A 19,165-nucleotide genomic window follows, 5' to 3' on the forward strand; every position below is an offset into this window, starting at 1 on the left:
TTTGGTGGCATCTTCTGATAAGGGTTGGGCAGTTTTTTTTTTTTTTTTTTTTTTATGGAAACCTTATCCGGTATCGATGGCCACAAAACAAAACACTCCTGTGTTGAATGCTCCAATGAGTAATAAGTAATATGATGTAGCTGATTAAAAATCCATACTGTACCCTGATGAATTTTGATACATCAAAGGGTCTAGCTAGCTTTCATTTCTATAGTAGATCTGAAAAGCTCAATACCCAAGATTAGTTCACACAGTGCTGTTTGGCCATAAGGTGGTGTAATTACAGTGAGAACCAGAACCTGCCGAAAACCCAAGACGGTTGAGTTGTGGAAAAACCTTTGACACTAAGCAATCCTATATCAAGGGCTCACACACGTCTATTAAAACATTGATAATCCATATTTTTACTTATTCTATTGACCAAATTCCCATCAGATCCAACAAAATTGGCTGCATAGTGCCTCTGCCAAATTAGTCTACATTTAAGATGATAAAGTGCAAATGTTTATTTTCTACATCTCGACATTGTTTGCCAACTGTAATAAACTGCCTGGCGTGGAATTGTTAAATTCCTTATTACAAGTCTGTTTTAAAAGAAAATGGGCATAAAAATAGATTCCAGGAGATTTTGTCAATTTGACCCAGATAGAGGCTGGGAGCATCAAAGTCCATTTTACAGCTTTATCTACAGTAAGGCTTGTATGTGATTATAGCACAGGATGCCTTTTGCGTAGTAGGTCACAAAGTGCCAGCCTGCTAGACTTACAAATGGCTTGTGTATTCAACATCTCAGTGTGTGTTGTTGGAGGAACAGAGGGCTTGAATTGAGGGCTGCCGTTAAATTGCCTTCCTCCCTCCCGCCTATAAACGGCTGTACACATGACCTGAAAATTTGTCATCCAGTGTGACCTAATTTAGCTACCAGGCAGTGGCATGCACCTCTCCTGCTCTTTTTAACCCTGACCAGACCAAAATTTGGTGATTATACTGATCCAATTTAAAGAAAAGTCTATTTTAGACTATTTTAATGCACTGTTTGAGTCTATTTTAGACTATTTACACTTGGAGTTTTCAATATTTGTAGTCCACTAGATGGCAGTATGCACCATATTTCTGGGTTTTGTTTCTCCTCCTGCCAGCCTTATTTTTGCTGTGTACCATATATGGAAATGCAGAATTTTTTTCTGCCCCTTGGCAATATGTGTAAAATTGCAAGAAATTAGCTTTAAAACAGCAGCATTTTCTCTCAGCCTCATGGCAAAATGTGTGTGATGGCATGAGATTCGTTATAAAACTGCACTTTTCTCTGCACCATGGCAAAATGTGTAGAATTGTAGGAAGTTAGCTGTCCCCCCCCCCCCCCCCCAAAAAAGTTGTTGTTTGGGGGGGGGGCTTGCTCAGACCCAGCAAAACTGTGGTATGCCACTGCATGCAGACTCCTAGTTTTGACCTACCTAGCTGGATAGTAAGCTGAGCTCCCTGGAAGTTGTTTTCACTCAGAGGACATTCTTTCCACTCAAACCAGGTCAGTTATTCCCACCCCTCTCTTCTTCGTCTCTTATCACCTTACACAGAGCCAACAGGCAGCCAGGGGCATCTAGCAGTGGCCTACTACTCTGTGTATGCAAGTAGTCTGAAATATACATTGGATTTGATGATCATAAATTGAAGTGTTTTTTTTGTCAATTTTGACCCGTTGTTTAAATACACAAATTAGAAACTGTATGACATTTTATAAAAAATATAACATAGAAGGCCCCTACTGAACACACTTGTCACACCAGTGGTTTTCTATCATACTCAATCTCTCGTGACAATGCATTTATGGTTTCTTCTTTCTAAACAGGAATGGGACAGTTGTTGTTATGCCTGTCCATGCTCCAAATTGCCACTTTCCCTCCACAATGAAGCATGGCGCTCTTGTTTATTTTGCAAGATATCAGATGTTGCCGCTAATCCTGTTTCCTTTTTCTGCCGCTGTTTTGTTGTTTTAGAGAAACGTTACTCTCCCTTAAAGGACAAGCTCTCATCTCTTTATGTGGTTGGACTGGAGAGGCAGGGTTTCTTCAACTATGAATGGGTCGGGACCAAAGTGGGCCCTGGGCATTTGAGAGGACAAATCAAATTGAAGTGTATTTGTCGCATACACAAGAGTAGAAGATGTTAAAGTCGGTGTAGTAAAATGCAAATAATTCTAGCTGCAGCAGTGCAGTAAGTGTCTAACAGTACAAACGAATGCACAAATACCCCCCCCCCCCCCCATCAGGACGAGCAATGTCAGAGTCCGGAATATATAAATATGGTTGTATAGACAGTATGGACAATATTTTAGTAGGAAAAGGTATGTACAGCAGTAGTTATATAGGATGAGCTATGTCGAGAATACAGTAAATACATATAAAGTGAGTAATCGATTAGCTTAATTTCGGAGATCAAATTCAATTTCAACAAAATAATGTTGCAGGAATGCTTATCTTATCTGTCTAACTACAGAAACGATTTCAGAACAAATTGTTAAAGTGACCAGTGGTCAATGCCTCTATATACATAGGGCAGCAGTTTCTAAGAGTAGAGTGATGTTTGATAGCCGGCTAGTGACAGTGTCTAAGATGCAGGGCAGGATACCGGGCAGAGGCTGGCTGGAAATGATTTCAACAGTCTCATGGCCTGGAGATAGAAGCTGTTTTTCAGTTCGTCTTTCCCGGCTTTGATGCACCTGTACTGTCTTAGTCTGCTAGATGGTAGCAGGGGTGAAATGGCCGTGGCTCGGTTGGCTGACGTCCTTGATGGTCTTCTTCGCCTACCTGTGACACCTAGTGCTGTAGATGTCCTGGAGATGCGCCCCTGGTGATGCATTGGGCTGACCGCACCACTCTCTGTTGACGAAGGTGCATCTGTAGAAGTTTGTGAGACTTCCTTCAGCCTCCTGAGGTTGAAGAGGCGTTTTTGCATCTTCACCACAGTGTCGATGCGGAGGGACCATTTCAGGTCTTCAGTGATGTGCACGCAGAGGAACTTGAAGCTTTTGTGTAGGTCGCGAGTTATGAGAATACATCTACAGTACCTTCAGAAAGTATTCACACCTTTTGACTTTTTCCACATTTTGTTGTGTTACAAAGTGGGATTAAAATTGATTTAATTGTCATTTTTGTCAACGATCTATATAAAATACTCTGAAATGTGGAAGAAAAATTCCAACATTTGTAAAAAAAAATATATATATATATATATAGATATATCTTGACTAGATTAGTATAACCCCCTGAGTCAATACCAATCATGTACAGTTGAAGTTGGAAGTTTACATACACTTAGGTTGGAGTCATTAAAACTAGTTTTTCAACCACTCCACAAATTTCTTGTTAACAAACTATAGTTTTGGCAAGTTGGTTAGGACATCTACTTTGTGCATGACACAAGTAATTTTTCAAACAATTGTTTACAGACAGATTATTTCACTTATAATTCACTGTATCACAATTCCAGTGGGTCAGAAGTTTACATACACTAAGTTGACTGTGCCTTTAAACAACTTGTAAAATTCATAAAAATGATGTCATGGCTTTAGAAGCTTCTGATAGCTAATTGACATCATTTGAGTCAATTGGAGGTGTACCTGTGGTTGTTTTTCAAGGCCTACCTTCAAACTCGGTGCCTCTTTGCTTGACATCATGGGAAAATCAAAAGAAATCAACCAAGACCTCAGAAGAAGAAAAAATTATAGACCTCCACAAGTCTGGTTCGTCCTTGGGAGCAATTTCAAAACGCCTGAAGGTACCACTGTTACGAGAATTATGTTCTCAAGGATCATAAACTGAACTTCAATTAACTACTCAGTCTGCACCCCAGAATTTGTAAGAAACTGGTTGAAATGAAAACAGACAGAGGTCCAGCTACGATAGTCAGAAAGTTTATATACGAGAGCGCTAGTTAGTTGTACAAAACCATTTTATACTGGCTTCTTACGCACATACTTTCACACACAAACAGACTCCTTACGCACATACTTACACACACAAACATTAGGTATCCTACGCACACACTGTCCCACTACCCAGCTGACAAAGATTAGGGGAGTACGTGAGAATCACTCCCCGTCCTCCCTCAAGATAGGGAGACCCTGGGAAGTACTCTCAGTGGCCCCCAGCCAAGGTCGGCACCGAATCTTGCTCAGACAGTCTGTGTTTAAGACACTTTAGAAACATACTGTACATATATATTGTTTTACCCTAATTCTGACTAAAACTACACACATAATTTATTATAATTTTACTGACTAAGACTACACACATCATTAATAATAATTTGATGATTCTAATGTATTTCATTGATGATTCTAATCAATTACATACAATTATATAGTTTCGGGGTGGAATATTCTAATCATTCATTTGAACATATAAATTCAATAGCACGCAAGTATAAACATCATGGGACCATGCAGCCGTCATACCGCTCAGGAAGGAGACGCGTTCTATCTCCTAGAGATGAACGTACTTTGGTGCAAAAAGTGCAAATCAATCTCAGAACAACAGCAAAGGACCTTGTGAAGATGCTGGAGGAAACAGGTACAAAAGTATCTATATCCACAGTTATACGAGTCCTATATCAACATAACCTGAAAGGCCGCTCAGCAAGGAAGAAGCAACTGCTCAAAAACCATCATAAAACAGCCAGACTACGGTTTGCAACTGCACATGGGGACAAAGATTGTACTTTTTGGAGAAATTTCCTCTGCTCTGATGAAACAAAAATAGAACTGTTTGGCCATAATGACCATCGTTATGTTTGGAGGAAAAAGGGGGAGGCTTGCAAGCCGAAGAACACCATCCCAATCGTGAAGCACGGGGGTGGCAGCATCATGTTCTGGGGGTGCTTTGCTGCAGGAGGGACTGGTGCACTTCATAAAATAGATGGCATCATGAGGTGGTAAAATGATGTGGATATATTGAAGCAACATCTCAAGACATCAATCAGTTATTAGTTAAAACTTGGTCGCAAATGGGTTTTCCAATGGTCAATGACCCCAAGCATACTTCCAAAGTTGTGGCAAAATGGCTTAAGGACAACAAAGTCAAGGTATTGGAGTGGCCATCACAAAGCCCTGACCTCAATCCTATAGAAAATGTGGGCAGAACTGAAAAAGTATGTGCGAACAAGGAGGCCTACTCAGTTACACCAGCTCTGTATAGGGGAATGGGCCAAAATTCACCGAAACCTTCCCTTATTGTGGGAAGGTTTTGGAAGGCTACCCGAAACATTTGACCCAAGTTCAACAATTTAAAGACTATGCTACCAAATACTAATTGAGTAAATGTAAACTTCTGACCCATTGGAAATTCTGACATTTCACATTATTAAAATAAAGTGGGGATCCTAACTGACCTAAGACAGGGAATTTTTACTAGGATTAAATGTCAGGAATTGTGAAAAACCGAGTTTAAATGTATTTGGCTAAGGTGTATGTAAACTTCAGACTTAAACGGTATATAAAACCTGGATTGTTGATGCTATGTATTAGCCAGTGAGAGGCTTTGAAGCCACCGGTCGGCCATAATGGCACACCCCAGTAGGAGCAGTCCTCCATTGGAATGAATGGAATTCTACAGTAATTCAATTACATGTTTCAAAGACAAAATGACATGCATTTTTTTTAAACGTTGCAATCTCTAAAAGGAAAATGTTTTTCTATATTTGTTCATCTTTTTTTTTTTTAGCTCATATAATATATGTTAAAAGTATGCATTAAGGTGTCTAATAGAATAAATCTTTCAAACACGAATGTAGACATGAATGTATGCATTTCTATTTCTACAATCGTGAGGGAGGGCCAAGATGGAGGCATGGTGGCTTCAATACAGCGCCCCCTATTATGCACCTAGTGTATATATAAATTATTAGTCAATACATGTTATAATCACATTTGGCAGTGATCACAGCTGCCTAAGAGCTTTCCACACCTGGATTGGGCAATATATGCCCATTATTCTTTAAAAAATTCTTCAAGCTCTGTCAAATTGGTTGTTGATCATTGCTAGACAACCATTTTCAGGTCTTGCCATAGATTTTCAAGTAGATTTAAGTCAAAATGTAACTCGGACACTGTCTTCTTGGTAAGCAACTCCAGTGTAGATGTGGCCTTGTGTTAAAGGTTGTCTGCTGAAAGGTGATTCCTCTCCCAGCGTCTGGTAGAAAGCAGACTAAACCCGGTTTTCCTCCAGGATTTTGCCTGTGCTTAGCTCCGTTCCGTTTCTTTTTTTATCCTGAAAAACTCCCCAGTCCTTAACGATTACAAGCATACCCATAACATGATGCAGCCACCACTATGCTTGAAAATATGGAGAGTGGTATTCAGTAATGTGTTGTGTTGGATTTGCCCCAAACAACACACTTTGTATTCAGGACAAAAAGTGAATTGCTTTGCCACATTTTTTTAAGTATTACTTTAGTGGTTTGTTGCAAACAGGATGCATGTTTTCTGTACAGCCTTCCTTCTTTTCACTCTGTCAATTCGGTTAGTATTGTAGAGTAACTACAATGTTGTTGATCGATCATCCGTTTTCTCCTATCACAGCCATTAAACTCTGTAACTGTTTAAATGTCACCATTGGCCTCATGGTGAAATTTCTGCTCGGTTTCCTTCCTCTCCAGCATCTGAGTTAGGAAGGACACCTGTGTCTTTGTAATGACTGGGTGTATTGATATACCATCCGTAGTGTATTTAATAACTTCACCATGCTCAAAGGGATATTCAATTGTGTGTGACCAGATACAATGCTATTTTACAGTAAATAAATTGACAACAGATTTTCAGCACGCTTATAGGGAAGGATATTCAACAAGCACATCACTTACACAAATGACTGATGATTGGCTGAGAGAAATTGATGATAAAAAAGATTGTGGGGGCTGTTTTGTTAGACTTCAGTACGGCTTTTGACGTTATCGATCATAGTCTGCTGCTGGAAAAACGTACAGTACCAGTCAAAAGTTTGGACACACCTACTCATTGCAGGGTTTTTCTGTATTTTTACTATTTTCTACATTGTATTATAATAATGAATACATCAAAACTATGAAATAACACATATGGAATCATGTAGTAACCAAAAAAGTGTTCGGGAAAAATATATATATTTATATATATATTTGTTGTTGTTGTTGTTTAGACTCTTCAAAGTAGCCACCCTTTGCCTTGATGACAGCTTTGCACACTCTTGGCATTCTCTCAACCAGCCTCATGAGGTAGTCACCTGGAATGCATTTCAATTAACAGGTGTGCCTTGTTAAAAGTTCATTTGTGGAATTTCTTTCCTTCTTAATGTGTTTGAGCCAATCAGTTATGTTGTGACAAGGTAGGGGTGGTAAACAGAAGATAGCCTTTTTTGGTAAAAGACCAAGTCCATATTATGGCAAGAACAGCTCAAATAAGCAAAGACATACGACCGTCCATCATTACTTTAAGACATGAAGGTCAGTCAATACGGAACATTAAGAACTTTGAAAGTTTCTTCAAGTGCAGTCGCAAAAATCATCAAGCGCTATGATGAAACTGGCTCTCATGAGGACTGCCACAGGAAAGGAAGACCCAGAGTTACCTCTGTTGCAGAGGATAAGTTCATTAGTTACCAGCCTCAGAAACTGCACCCAAATAAATGTTTCACGGAGTTCAAGTAACAGACACATCTCAAAATCAACTGTTCAGAGGAGACTGTGTGAATCAGGCCTTCATGGTCAAATTGCTGCAAAGAAACCACTACTAAACCACTACACCAATAAGAAGAAGAGACTTGCTTGGGCCAAGAAACAAGAGCAATGGACATTAGACCGGTGGAAATCTGTCCTTTGTTCTGATGAGTCCAAATTTGAAATGTTTGATTCCAACATCTGTGTCTTTGTGACATGCAGAGTAGTTGAACGGATGATCTCCGGTAGTGTGGTTCCCACTGTGAAGAATGAAGGAAGAGTTGTGATGGTGTGGGGGTGATTTTCTGGTGACACTGTCACTGATTTATTTAGAATTCAAGGCACACTTTATCAACATGGCTACCACAGCATTTTGCAGCGATACCCCATCCCATCTGGTTTGCGCTTAGTGGGACTATCATTTGTTTTTCAACAGGACAATGACCCAAAACCCCCCTCCAGTCTGTAAGGGCTATTTGACCAAGAAGGAGAGTCATGGAGCGCTGCATCAGATGACCTGGCTTCCACAATCACCCGAACTCAACCCAATTGAGATGGTTTGGGATGAGTCAGACCGCAGAGTGAAGGAAAAGCAGCCAACAAGTGCTCAGCATATGTGGGAACTTCTTCAAGACTGTTGGAAAAGCATTCCAGGTGAAGCTGGTTGAAAGAATGCCAAGAGTGTGCAAAGCTGTCATCAAGGCAAAGTGTGGCTACTTTGAGGAATCTAAAATCTAAAATATATTTAAATTTGTTTAACACTTTTTTATTTACTACATGATTCCATATGTGTAATTTCATAGTTTTGATGCCTTCACTATTATTCTACAGTGTAGAGAATTGTAAAAATAAAGAAAAACCCTTGAATGAGTAGGTGTGTCCAAACTTTTGACTGGTACTGTATGTGTTATGGATTTACACCCTTGCTATATTGTGGATAAAGAGTGACCTGTCTAACAGATCACAGAGGTTGTTCTTTAATGGAAGCCTTTCCAACATAATCCAGTGTCATTCCTGTCCTGTGAGGATCGCAATGGGTCAGATCAGCATGGCAATAGCTGACAATAATGGACCTTCTCTCACCCGCAAAGGGGAGGAGGGAACTGGTTTGGGGGTTTTGACACCTCCACACCCAGTCGTAAATTAAGCGGGAGAGGACTCTCTCCACCCTCCAGTATTGGCTAAAGGAATGCCCCTTTGTTTTCAGAGACCTTTGCCCGTCTAAAGTCCAAAAAGTGGATAATGGAACAATAATTCTAACATAAAGAATGTGGAGAACTATCAGAGTGGAGATGTAGAAAACAAATGTCATTGTTTTCATTTTGTGATGTCATTAAAAACTGTATGGATGAAATACTGTAACTTGGAAAGGATACCGCCTTTATCTGTCAATTTTCCATCCAATACGTTATGCATATGTGACCACCCCACCTCACCCACCCATTTCTTTAAATGTTGATCCAACCATTCTGTACTAACTTGCCAGCTACATCTAAGAGAGAGAGAACAGCTGACTGAACATTACTCGCTCTATCTGTGGTTTCACGTTCTGAACGCACACTGGATGCTCTGGCCAATAAGTAGGGTTGTTCCGAAAGCTCTGACCTCACAACTACAGTCAAGCACCCAAGCTAACTGGCTAACATTGGCCAGCTACTTCCAGACAAATAATGAGAGAACACCCCACTCTGACCATTTTACTCGCCCTAGCAGAGCTGGTTAGGCTTTTTTCATGTTATCCAGAGCGTTGGTGACTGTAACTTTTCTGCTGGCAACAATTGAATTACGCTTTGTTGCCAACGTTTACTGAAACCAGACATATTCAATTGAATTACGCTTTGTTGCCAACGTTTACTGACACCAGACATATTCAATGGGTGTTGAGCGTTCAAAAATTGCAATTGGCTCAGAACAGGGCAGCACGGCTGGCCCTGGATTGTACATAGAGAGCAAACATTAATAATATGCATGTCATATGCATACCCAAACAAAGGGTATATAACAAAGTATTGAGATAAACTTTTGTTATTGACCAAATACTTATTTTCCACCATAATTTGCAAATAAATTCATTAAAAATCACATCTACAATGTGATTTTCTGGGGKAAAAATTCTCATTTTGTCTGTCATAGTTGAAGTGTACCTATGATGAAAATTACAGGCCTCTCTCATCTTTTTAAGTGGGAGAACTTGCACAATTGGTGGCTGACTAAATACTTTTTTGCCCCACTGTATAGACATACAGAAGGAGGCTAATTTGTCAATTTTATATCCGATTTTTTTCGTAAAGATAAGCATTATATTGTTAGATTAAAGAATTAACTGGTAGCCCCAAAATATTCTTCCTCACCTCAAGTTCAACTGTCGGAGTCAAAGTGCCGGTGCGTACTGCCTTCATAGGCTTGGAGTAGCTAAGACTAATAATAGCCAAGCCACACCAAACCTTCACTAAAGTTGCTTAACTTTATTAGGGTAATATATCAAAAGTAAGTCACGGCATTGTTTATAGGGAAAATACTTATATTGTGGCTTTAAATCAAGTTTTGCGAGTATCATAGTGGGCCTACCAGTAATTCTGTTAAAGGTCCCCAAGCACACACATCCCTGGGTCGCTCGTCTTTTCAGTTCGCTGCAGCTAGCGACTGGAACGAGCTGCAACAATCACTCAAACTGGACAGTTTGATCTCAATCTCTTCATTCAAAGACTCAATCATGGACACTCTTACTGACAGTTGTGGCTGCTTTGCGTGATGTATTGTTGCCCTTTGTGCTATTGTCTGTGCCCAATAATGTTTGTACCATGTTTTGTGCTGCTACCATGTTGATTTATTGTGTTGCTACCATGTTGTTGTCATGTGTTGCTGCCTTGCTATGTTGTTGTCTTGGGTCACCTCGGCCGCTCAGAGTCGTCGATGTGCTCGACTCGGGACAAAAAGGTGTTTAGCTCGTCCAGTAGGGCGGCGATGGTGTCCGTGATATGGCTGGCTTTATTTTTGTAATCCGTGATCGTTAGGATCCCCTGCAACATACGCCTCATGTTCGACCCGCTAAATTGCACCTCCACTTAGTTCCTATAATGTATTTTGCCATCTTGATCGATCTGTGTAGGTCGTATTTGTACTGTTTAACCATACACCTTGCCATGTTTATAAGTAGCATCTCGCTCCTTCAGTTGAATGCGGCACGACAACCAGTTGGCAAATCTGAAATTGCTGTTTCCTAGTTCCGACTAGCACATGTGGCATGAGCCATTTGATACAGTCTGGAATGGGCCAAAGGTGACAAACACTGGATAGAGAGGGGACACACCACATGAGCCTAAGGGTAGATGGTCACACAAGGTTCACTGCAAATAAAAGGTGTGTGTGTGTGTGTGTGTGTGTGTGTGTGTGTGTGTGTGTGTGTGTGTGTGTGTGTGTGTGTGTGTGTGTGTGTGTGTGTGTGTGTGTGTGTGTGTGTGTGTGTGTGTGTGTGTGTGTGTGTGTGTGTGTGTGTGTGTGTGTGTGTGTGTGATGGTGGGGGGTTGTGTCTATTTACTGTACATGTCTGTGAGTGTGGGGGAGGTGTCGCCACAGATGTCCTAAACGCTGCATCCATCAGTGTCTCTGTGTGTTCTTCAAGAAGCGTGTTATCATCCTAATTACCTCAATTGTGTTTAAATGTTGTCAGCAGAGCCCCGAGGTTCACAGGGGAATGTTGTGTCAATGATATGAAGTAAAACCCGGCACTGTTTACTCCTAAAATACAACCAATACACAACTCCCCAACATATGAAGCTGAAGAAACAATCACTGGTAAACAATGATACAGTATTACTGTCAAGCTCAGTTCAGTTTTTGAACATGTATTTTGCGATTGTGGGAGGGGTTTGATGTGTTATGTCAAGTCCAAAGAGAAACATTTGTGACCAATACATTTTCTACAACTGTTTATCCGACTCATTACACAGATTGTAAAAATGCCCCTTTAAACAACAAATTGGTAGACAATGTCACACATCACCCTAAAAACCCAAAGCCTCCACTCAGGTGAGTAAGTACTCAGTGATAAATGGAAGATTATGGACTATCAGTGTTTGTCAAGTGAATCTTGTCTTAACACACAAACCTAACTATTCCTAGTGTCAAACTCATCAAGGAGTCAAGTGGTGACCGGTGGTGTGACAAACTGGGAGACAAAGGGGGCCATCTGAAAGGACCCTCCCCCAGATGAGGACCCCTACCCTGGGAACTCTGGTGGGGGTCGGGTGGAGGGGGTGTGAAGGTAGAAGGAGTGGAGGATGGGTGAGATCAACACATTCCTTAGGGAATAGCTTTGGCAACCCCCTGAAGCCCTGTGTGTGACAAACACTCATGCAAGCACAGACATGCAAGTGTACACACACACACACAAGCATGCACGCACACAAACATGAATGCATGCACAGACACACAGACACGCACACACACTGTCACACATCACCTCCCCAAATGTATGGACACTCCTCCCCCTTGTCCTTTCAAGACCTTGAATGGACCCCAACCCCCACACACTACTCTGTTACACACAAACACATGCAAAAGTACACACAACCACACACACACCAGCCCCCCAGGGCACAGGGGCCAACCTCCTGCCAGCAGGCTGTCTCTATTGTTCAAACGCAGCCACATTAGCAGGGAATGTTAACATACACAAACACAGCATAATAGGGTCTTGCATTTCCATAACAGCTAATATTAGTCTCTCCATGATAGAATCCTTCCTAAACACGTTTTCATCTTTAATGAATATTAAGCTAAAAGGATTTACACAAAATCACTTGGCTAATGACGTTAAAAGCCACAAATATCCCAGTAAGTGCTATGGGTTTGAAATGAACGAACATGAAGTCACGCAGTGTGTCTATGCACAAAGTGTGTTTGTTTGTGTCCACTGCATAGCAGCATGGTTCGGTCTGGATTTTCATAACGCCATAAACAGCATGTCATCCCGGTGTGTGTGAGCGAATATTCCACCGCACAGCTGTTCCTCTACATACTAATGGAGGGAATGATCTGTGACATGGTTCACATTAGCATGTCTGACTGCCAGGTACCAACACAGCGCAGCCTGTCATTACACATCCCCTGTGAGTGTATGTGGGAGGGGGGTGTGTGTCAGATATGCATGAGTATGTTTGTCAGTGTGTGTCATTAGTGTGTGTTTTAGTGTGGGTGAGTACGTGTTTTTCTGTGTTTCCGTGTCTGTGGGTCTGAGTTTGTGTTTGTTTACACAACTTCTGGGGCGCACGTGTGTGTATGTGTGTGTGTGTGTTGTGAGCATGGCGCCGTTGCCTGTGTCTCCATGTTTGTCACAGTGTGGAACACAGAGGATGGCACGTCCCCCCCGAAAGACTAACTAACTGCATGCCTGTCAAAATACACTCCTTACACATCCATCTCCCCACAGAACCCTCAGTCAGACACACACACCACCCCTCCCCCCGCTCAGACATACTCCCCTGAGGGCGACGGGACTGGGAGCCAGGAGCGTCATAGTTCCACACCTGAGGTACACTCACAAACACACAGATACACAAACACCCCCTTCCCCCTGCCTCAAGCCACTGTAGATGTAAACACAATGGATAAACTCTGGGAATTTCAAATGGCCTCGTGTCTGTGAATATCTGTCAATCTCTATGTTATAATACCGCTGATCTCACACACACACACACACACACACACACAGGAGCTAACAGCGGCTCAGTGGAGAGGACGGCTGCATCCCCACACCAGATCCAGTGTGGGCTGTAGGATATTTATAGCACAGCAAAGGAGAGGAGCAGACAGTGCCCTGAGAGAGAAACACAGAGAGAGAGAAAGGCAGAGAGAGATCAAACACACAGAGAGAGAGAGAGAAATGGAGAGAGAAGAGAGCAACAGAGAGTGTTATGAGAGAGAGACAGAGAGACAGGGGGGAGGGAGGGGGAGAGAGACAGAGATAGAGAGAGAGACAGGGAGCGGGAGAGAAACAGAGAGAGACAGAGATGGAGAGACAGCGATAGAGAGAGAGAGACAGGGAGGAGGAGGGGGGGGGGGGGGGGGTGAGAAACTGAGAGAGAGACAGAGATGGGGAGAGAGAGAGAGTAGGCGATGATGAATCATCCTCCTAGAACAGGAGAGGGAAGGAGAGAGCGCACGTCTACAGACGCCTCCCCTCTCTTTTCATCCCTCTCTCCTCTCATCCACCCACTCCTCTGCGTCCACGCATCACCTCTTCAGAGGAGGAGAGTAAAAAACAAGGGTTGACTAAAGCCTGTGCGTCATGTCTATAAAAAGGTGCTGATGTAACATTATAATTGAATCATTTAGCAGATGTTCTTCTGCAGAGAGAGACACACTCACCACAGTTATGTTAACAAAAGCACAAAACCCATGTGAAGTCTCGAGAACAATATTGCGACACCTTAAGCAACCCTAAATTCAACATTACTAGGTCTGACATATTAAACCCTTATGCAACCGTATTACAACCGTATTGCCCAGGGGATGAATAGAATTGGATTTCCTGCTAAACCCCATTGACTGCTGAGAGAAACCCTTGCTATTAGCATCAGTCAGCATGCAAACCCCACACCTCCGCTCACCTACACCACTAAGCCAATAAAGAGGGTGTGCGCCCTGAACACATGACACTGACCCCATTTAGCCATGTTTGTTTAGGAAACATATGAGCTCCTTGCTGCACCGTTGCGTCGAACAACTGAGGCTAAACACTCCCAATGGTATTTCTGTACTACTAAACACAGAATTTCACATCACGCTGTTTAAGTGATTTACAGTTGAAGTCGGACGTTTACATACACTTAGGTTGGAGTCATTAAAACTCGTTTTTCAACCACCACAAAATTCTTGTCAACAAACTATAGTTTTGGCAAGTCAGTTAGGACATCTATTTGTGCATGACACAAGTAATTTTTCCAACAATTGTTTACAGACAGATTATTTCACTTATAATTCACTGTATCACAATTCCAGTGGGTGAGAAGTTTACATACGCTAAGTTGACTGTGCCTTTAAACAGCTTGGAAAATTCCAGAAAATTATGTCATGGCTTTAGAAGCTTCTGATAGACTAACTGACATCATTTGAGTCAATTGGAGGTGTACCTGTGGATGTATTTCAAGGCCTACCATCGAACTCAGTGCCTCTTTGCTTGACATCATGGGAAAATCAAAAGAAATCAGCCAAGACCTCAGAAAAAAGGATTGTAGACCTCCACAAGTCTGGTTCATCCTTGGGAGCAATTCCCAAACGCCTGAAGGTACCACGTTCCTCTGTACAGACAATAGTTTGTAAGTATAAACACCATGGGACCACGCAGCCGTCATACCGCTCAGGAAGGAGACGCCTTCTGTCTCCTAGAGATGAACGTACTTTGGTGAGAAAAGTGCAAATCAATCCCAGAACAACAGCAAAGGACCTTGTGAAGATGCTGGAGGAAACAGGTACTAAAGTATCTATGTCCACAGTAAAACGAGTCCTATATCGACATAACCTGAAAGGCCGCTCAGCAAGGAAGAAGCCACTGCTGCAAAACCGCCATAAAACAGCCAGACTACGGTTTGCAACTGCACATGGGGACAAAGACTGTACATTTTGGAGAAATGTCCTCTGGTCTGATGAAACAAAAATAGAACTGTTTGGCCATAATGACCATCATTATGTTTGGAGGAAAAAGAGGGAGGCTTGCAAGCTGAAGAACACAATTCCAATCGTGAAGCACGGGGGTGGCAGCATCATGTTGTTTGGGTGCTTTGCTGCAGGAGGGACTGGTGCTCTTCACAAAATAGATGGCATCATGAGGCAGGAATTAATAATTATATAGTTAATATAAGTAGACATGCACTCTTAATTGACTGTAGCACATTTAAAGCATCCACAAGCTACCAGTGCCTGAAAACACAATCATCGTAGGATGAACGAGTGACTAATTTCCGGCCAAGGGTGGTCCATTTAAAAATCATTCCTTCCTCCCTCGCCCCCAGCTCTACAAGTGTATACTTGTCAGACGTCATGATACATGATACATACTTAATTTGAGGACTGAGGGGATAGGGTGTGTCTTTTAAGTGTTTGGACCGCACATTAGTCTACACCTGTTGTTTAAGAATCATGTGACGAATAGCATTTGATTTGATTTGATTTAGCCAGTTCTGCGTAAACAAACCCATAACACAAAGTGTCCCATAGATGACACAGGAGATAGCTGGTTCTGAAGCAGGGTGGGGACACACTAAAGCTGTATGCTTCCCAGTCAAAACAGTTTTCGCATATATTATGACAAAAAAAAGGTTTTGTTCGTTTTGGTGTTCGGCAGGATTTTTTCGGCTGTTCGAGCACACAGCATCTTTTATTGAGACTTGTCGAAGTTGGGTGACTGAAGTCTACGCACCTTTATCAGTGTTTGGTCGACAGTAGGGATTCTTCAACGAAGTGTTTGTTGTCATTCAACAACAGACGGCTAGTTTTCATGCACATTTTTTCACTTGAGAAATTCTGCACCAAACATCTTAGTTCGATGTAAAAGTCTGCGACTAAGAGCTCTGCAAAAATGTCAAAATGAATGACAGATATCTTGATTTATCAGATTGATTCTGACTATTTTGAGGAAGTGTTACCATATGTTGTTGCTACGGGGTCTCAAGATGGACAAACAATAATATTGCCATTTTTTAAATAGTTTTTCAAGCTTATGTCTTTTTAAGGGAGTATGCGAGGCACAGACGTTTGCTTCTCCTAGCCAAGTTCTGCTCGGAGCAAACTGAACCTAGTATAAGGATTCCTTTATGCCGGCGGTCTGTCCTCATGGCCTGAGTCATGTCACCTTAGTTTGTGTGACAAGACAGTTTAATCATTAGTGTTCCTTATGCGTCATACCAGACCAGCCAGCTAAGCCTGTTTGATACCGAAACACACACACACACATACACTTAGACAAAACACATAAACACAATGGATTGTGTCAACATCCTTGGCATTTCCTCGTTAAACAACTCTGTGACAGGTTTTCCCCCTCCAGCTATGTGATAATCATTGTCACCTTTGGTATTGTTCAACAAAGTAAGCAGTTTAAATATCTTCATTCATACCAATCATAAAAAGTAATGACAAGCCGTGACAGTGTCATGATATATTAAAGGAAAACAGTTGAATGCTTTTAACATTGAAAGTTTAAATATGGTCCCAATGAAATAGTTAATTGTAGCATGATGCATTATAGTTAAGGGTTTGATTCCTGCATTGGCCACTTACAAGGTATTGATTATTTATGACGATATTAAAGACTTTTTGACAATTTTTTATTATATCATTATTTCATGCGCTACTGTTTTGTTGTAAATTGTCAATTCATGCTAGGACAGTGATGATGTCATTCTTATGACAGTGTTATGACAATGTTTTGCCAGTATACTAGAAATAACCATCCACCATGTCTCAGATCCTCTCCCAGCAGGAAGTGAGCCGACACAGCTGCGAGTCTCCTGGGTCAGACACAGTCGCATTAGAATCCCCTTGCTAATGCTGCAACTGTCTCCTTGACCCTGCCATGCTGTGTCAAAAGCTCCCTCACTGTGTTTATCATAACAACAATGCTGATATGGGATCAGAGACAGTGCTGCATGTGCAGTTCTCTCTGTTTGTGCATTCAATGGTCCAGACAGGAGTATCTCTTCAGAATAAGGGTCAACGTACAGTACGTGGCAATAAATAGTATTACTACTGTCATGACGTTGGCCTGATGTGGGGAGGTTTATGATCCCCATAAATACCTTTCCCCTTTTCTCTCTCCTTACTCTACAGAGTGACTCTTGGAAAGTCCTTTGTTAACATAGAGAGAGTCTTATAACATCAAAAGGGTGGGGAAAGGAACCACATTTCGGTAATCCAACCAGCTGAAAATATGCGTTGGTACTTAAAGAATATGATGCCAGATCAGTTGTCATCTGAGACATTATTACTAATGATAGCCGTCTTCATCGACTTGGCCAAGGCTTTCGACTCTGTCAATCACCATATTCTTATCGGCAGACTCAGTAGCCTCGGTTTTTCTGATGACTGCCTTGCCTGGTTCACCAACTACTTTGCAGACAGAGTTCAGTGTGTCAAATCGGAGGGCATGTTGTCCGGTCCTCTGGCACTCTATATGGGGGTACCACAGGGTTCAATTCACGGGCCGACTCTTTTTTCTGTATATATCAATGATGTTGCACTTGCTGCGGGCGATTCCCTGATCCACCTCTACGCAGACGACACCATTCTGTATACTTCTGGCCCTTCCTTGGACACTGTGCTATCTAACCTCCAAACGAGCTTCAATGCCATACAACACTCCTTCCGTGGCCTCCAACTGCTCTTAAACGCTAGTAAAACCAAATGCATGCTTTTCAACCGTTCGCTGCCTGCACCCGCCCGCCCGACTAGCATCACCACCCTGGACGGTTTCGACCTAGAATATGTGGACATCTATAAATACCTAGGTGTCTGGCTAGACTGTAAACTCTCCTTCCAGACTCATATTAAACATCTCCAATCCAAAATCAAATCAAGAATCGGCTTTCTATTTCGCAACAAAGCCTCCTTCACTCACGCCGCCAAACTTACCCTAGTAAAACTGACTATCCTACCGYTCCTRGACTTCYGCYATGTCATCTACAAAATAGCTTCCAATACTCTACTCAGCAAACTAGATGCAGTTTATCATAGTGCCATCCGTTTTGTTACTAAAACACCTTATACCACCCACCACTGGGACCTGTATGGTCTAGTCGGCTGGCCCTCGCTACATATTCGTCGCCAGACCCACTGGCTCCAGGTCATCTATAAGTCCATGCTAGGTAAAGCTCCGCCTTATCTCAGTTCACTGGTCACGATAACAACACCCACCCGTAGCACGCGCTCCAGCAGGTATATCTCACTGATCATCCCAAAAGCCAACACCTCATTTGGCCGCCTTTCCTTCCAGTTCTCTGCTGCCTGTGACTGGAACGAATTGCAAAAATCGCTGAAGTTGGAGACTTTTATTTCCCTCACCAACTTTAAACATCTGCTATCTGAGCAGCTAACCGATCACTGCAGCTGTACATAGTCCATCTGTAAACAGCCCACCCAATTTACCTACCTCAGCCCCTTACTGTTTTTATTTATTTACTTTTCTGCTTTTTTGCACACCAGTATCTCTACTTGCACATGGTCATCTGATGATTTATCACTCCAGTGTTAATCTGCTAAATTGTAATTATTCGCTCCTATGGCCTATTTATTGCCTACCTCCTCATGCCTTTTGCATACAATGTATATAGACTAATTTTTTTCCCCCTACTGTGTTATTGACTTGTTTATTGTTTACTCCATGTGTAACTCTGTGTTGTTGTCTGTTCACACTGCTATGCTTTATCTTGGCCAGGTCGCATTTGTAAATGAGAACTTGTTCTCAACTAGCCTACCTGGTTAA

The sequence above is a fragment of the Salvelinus sp. IW2-2015 genome, linkage group LG16, assembly GCF_002910315.2.
Source record: "Salvelinus sp. IW2-2015 linkage group LG16, ASM291031v2, whole genome shotgun sequence".
NCBI lineage: Eukaryota > Metazoa > Chordata > Actinopteri > Salmoniformes > Salmonidae > Salvelinus > Salvelinus sp. IW2-2015.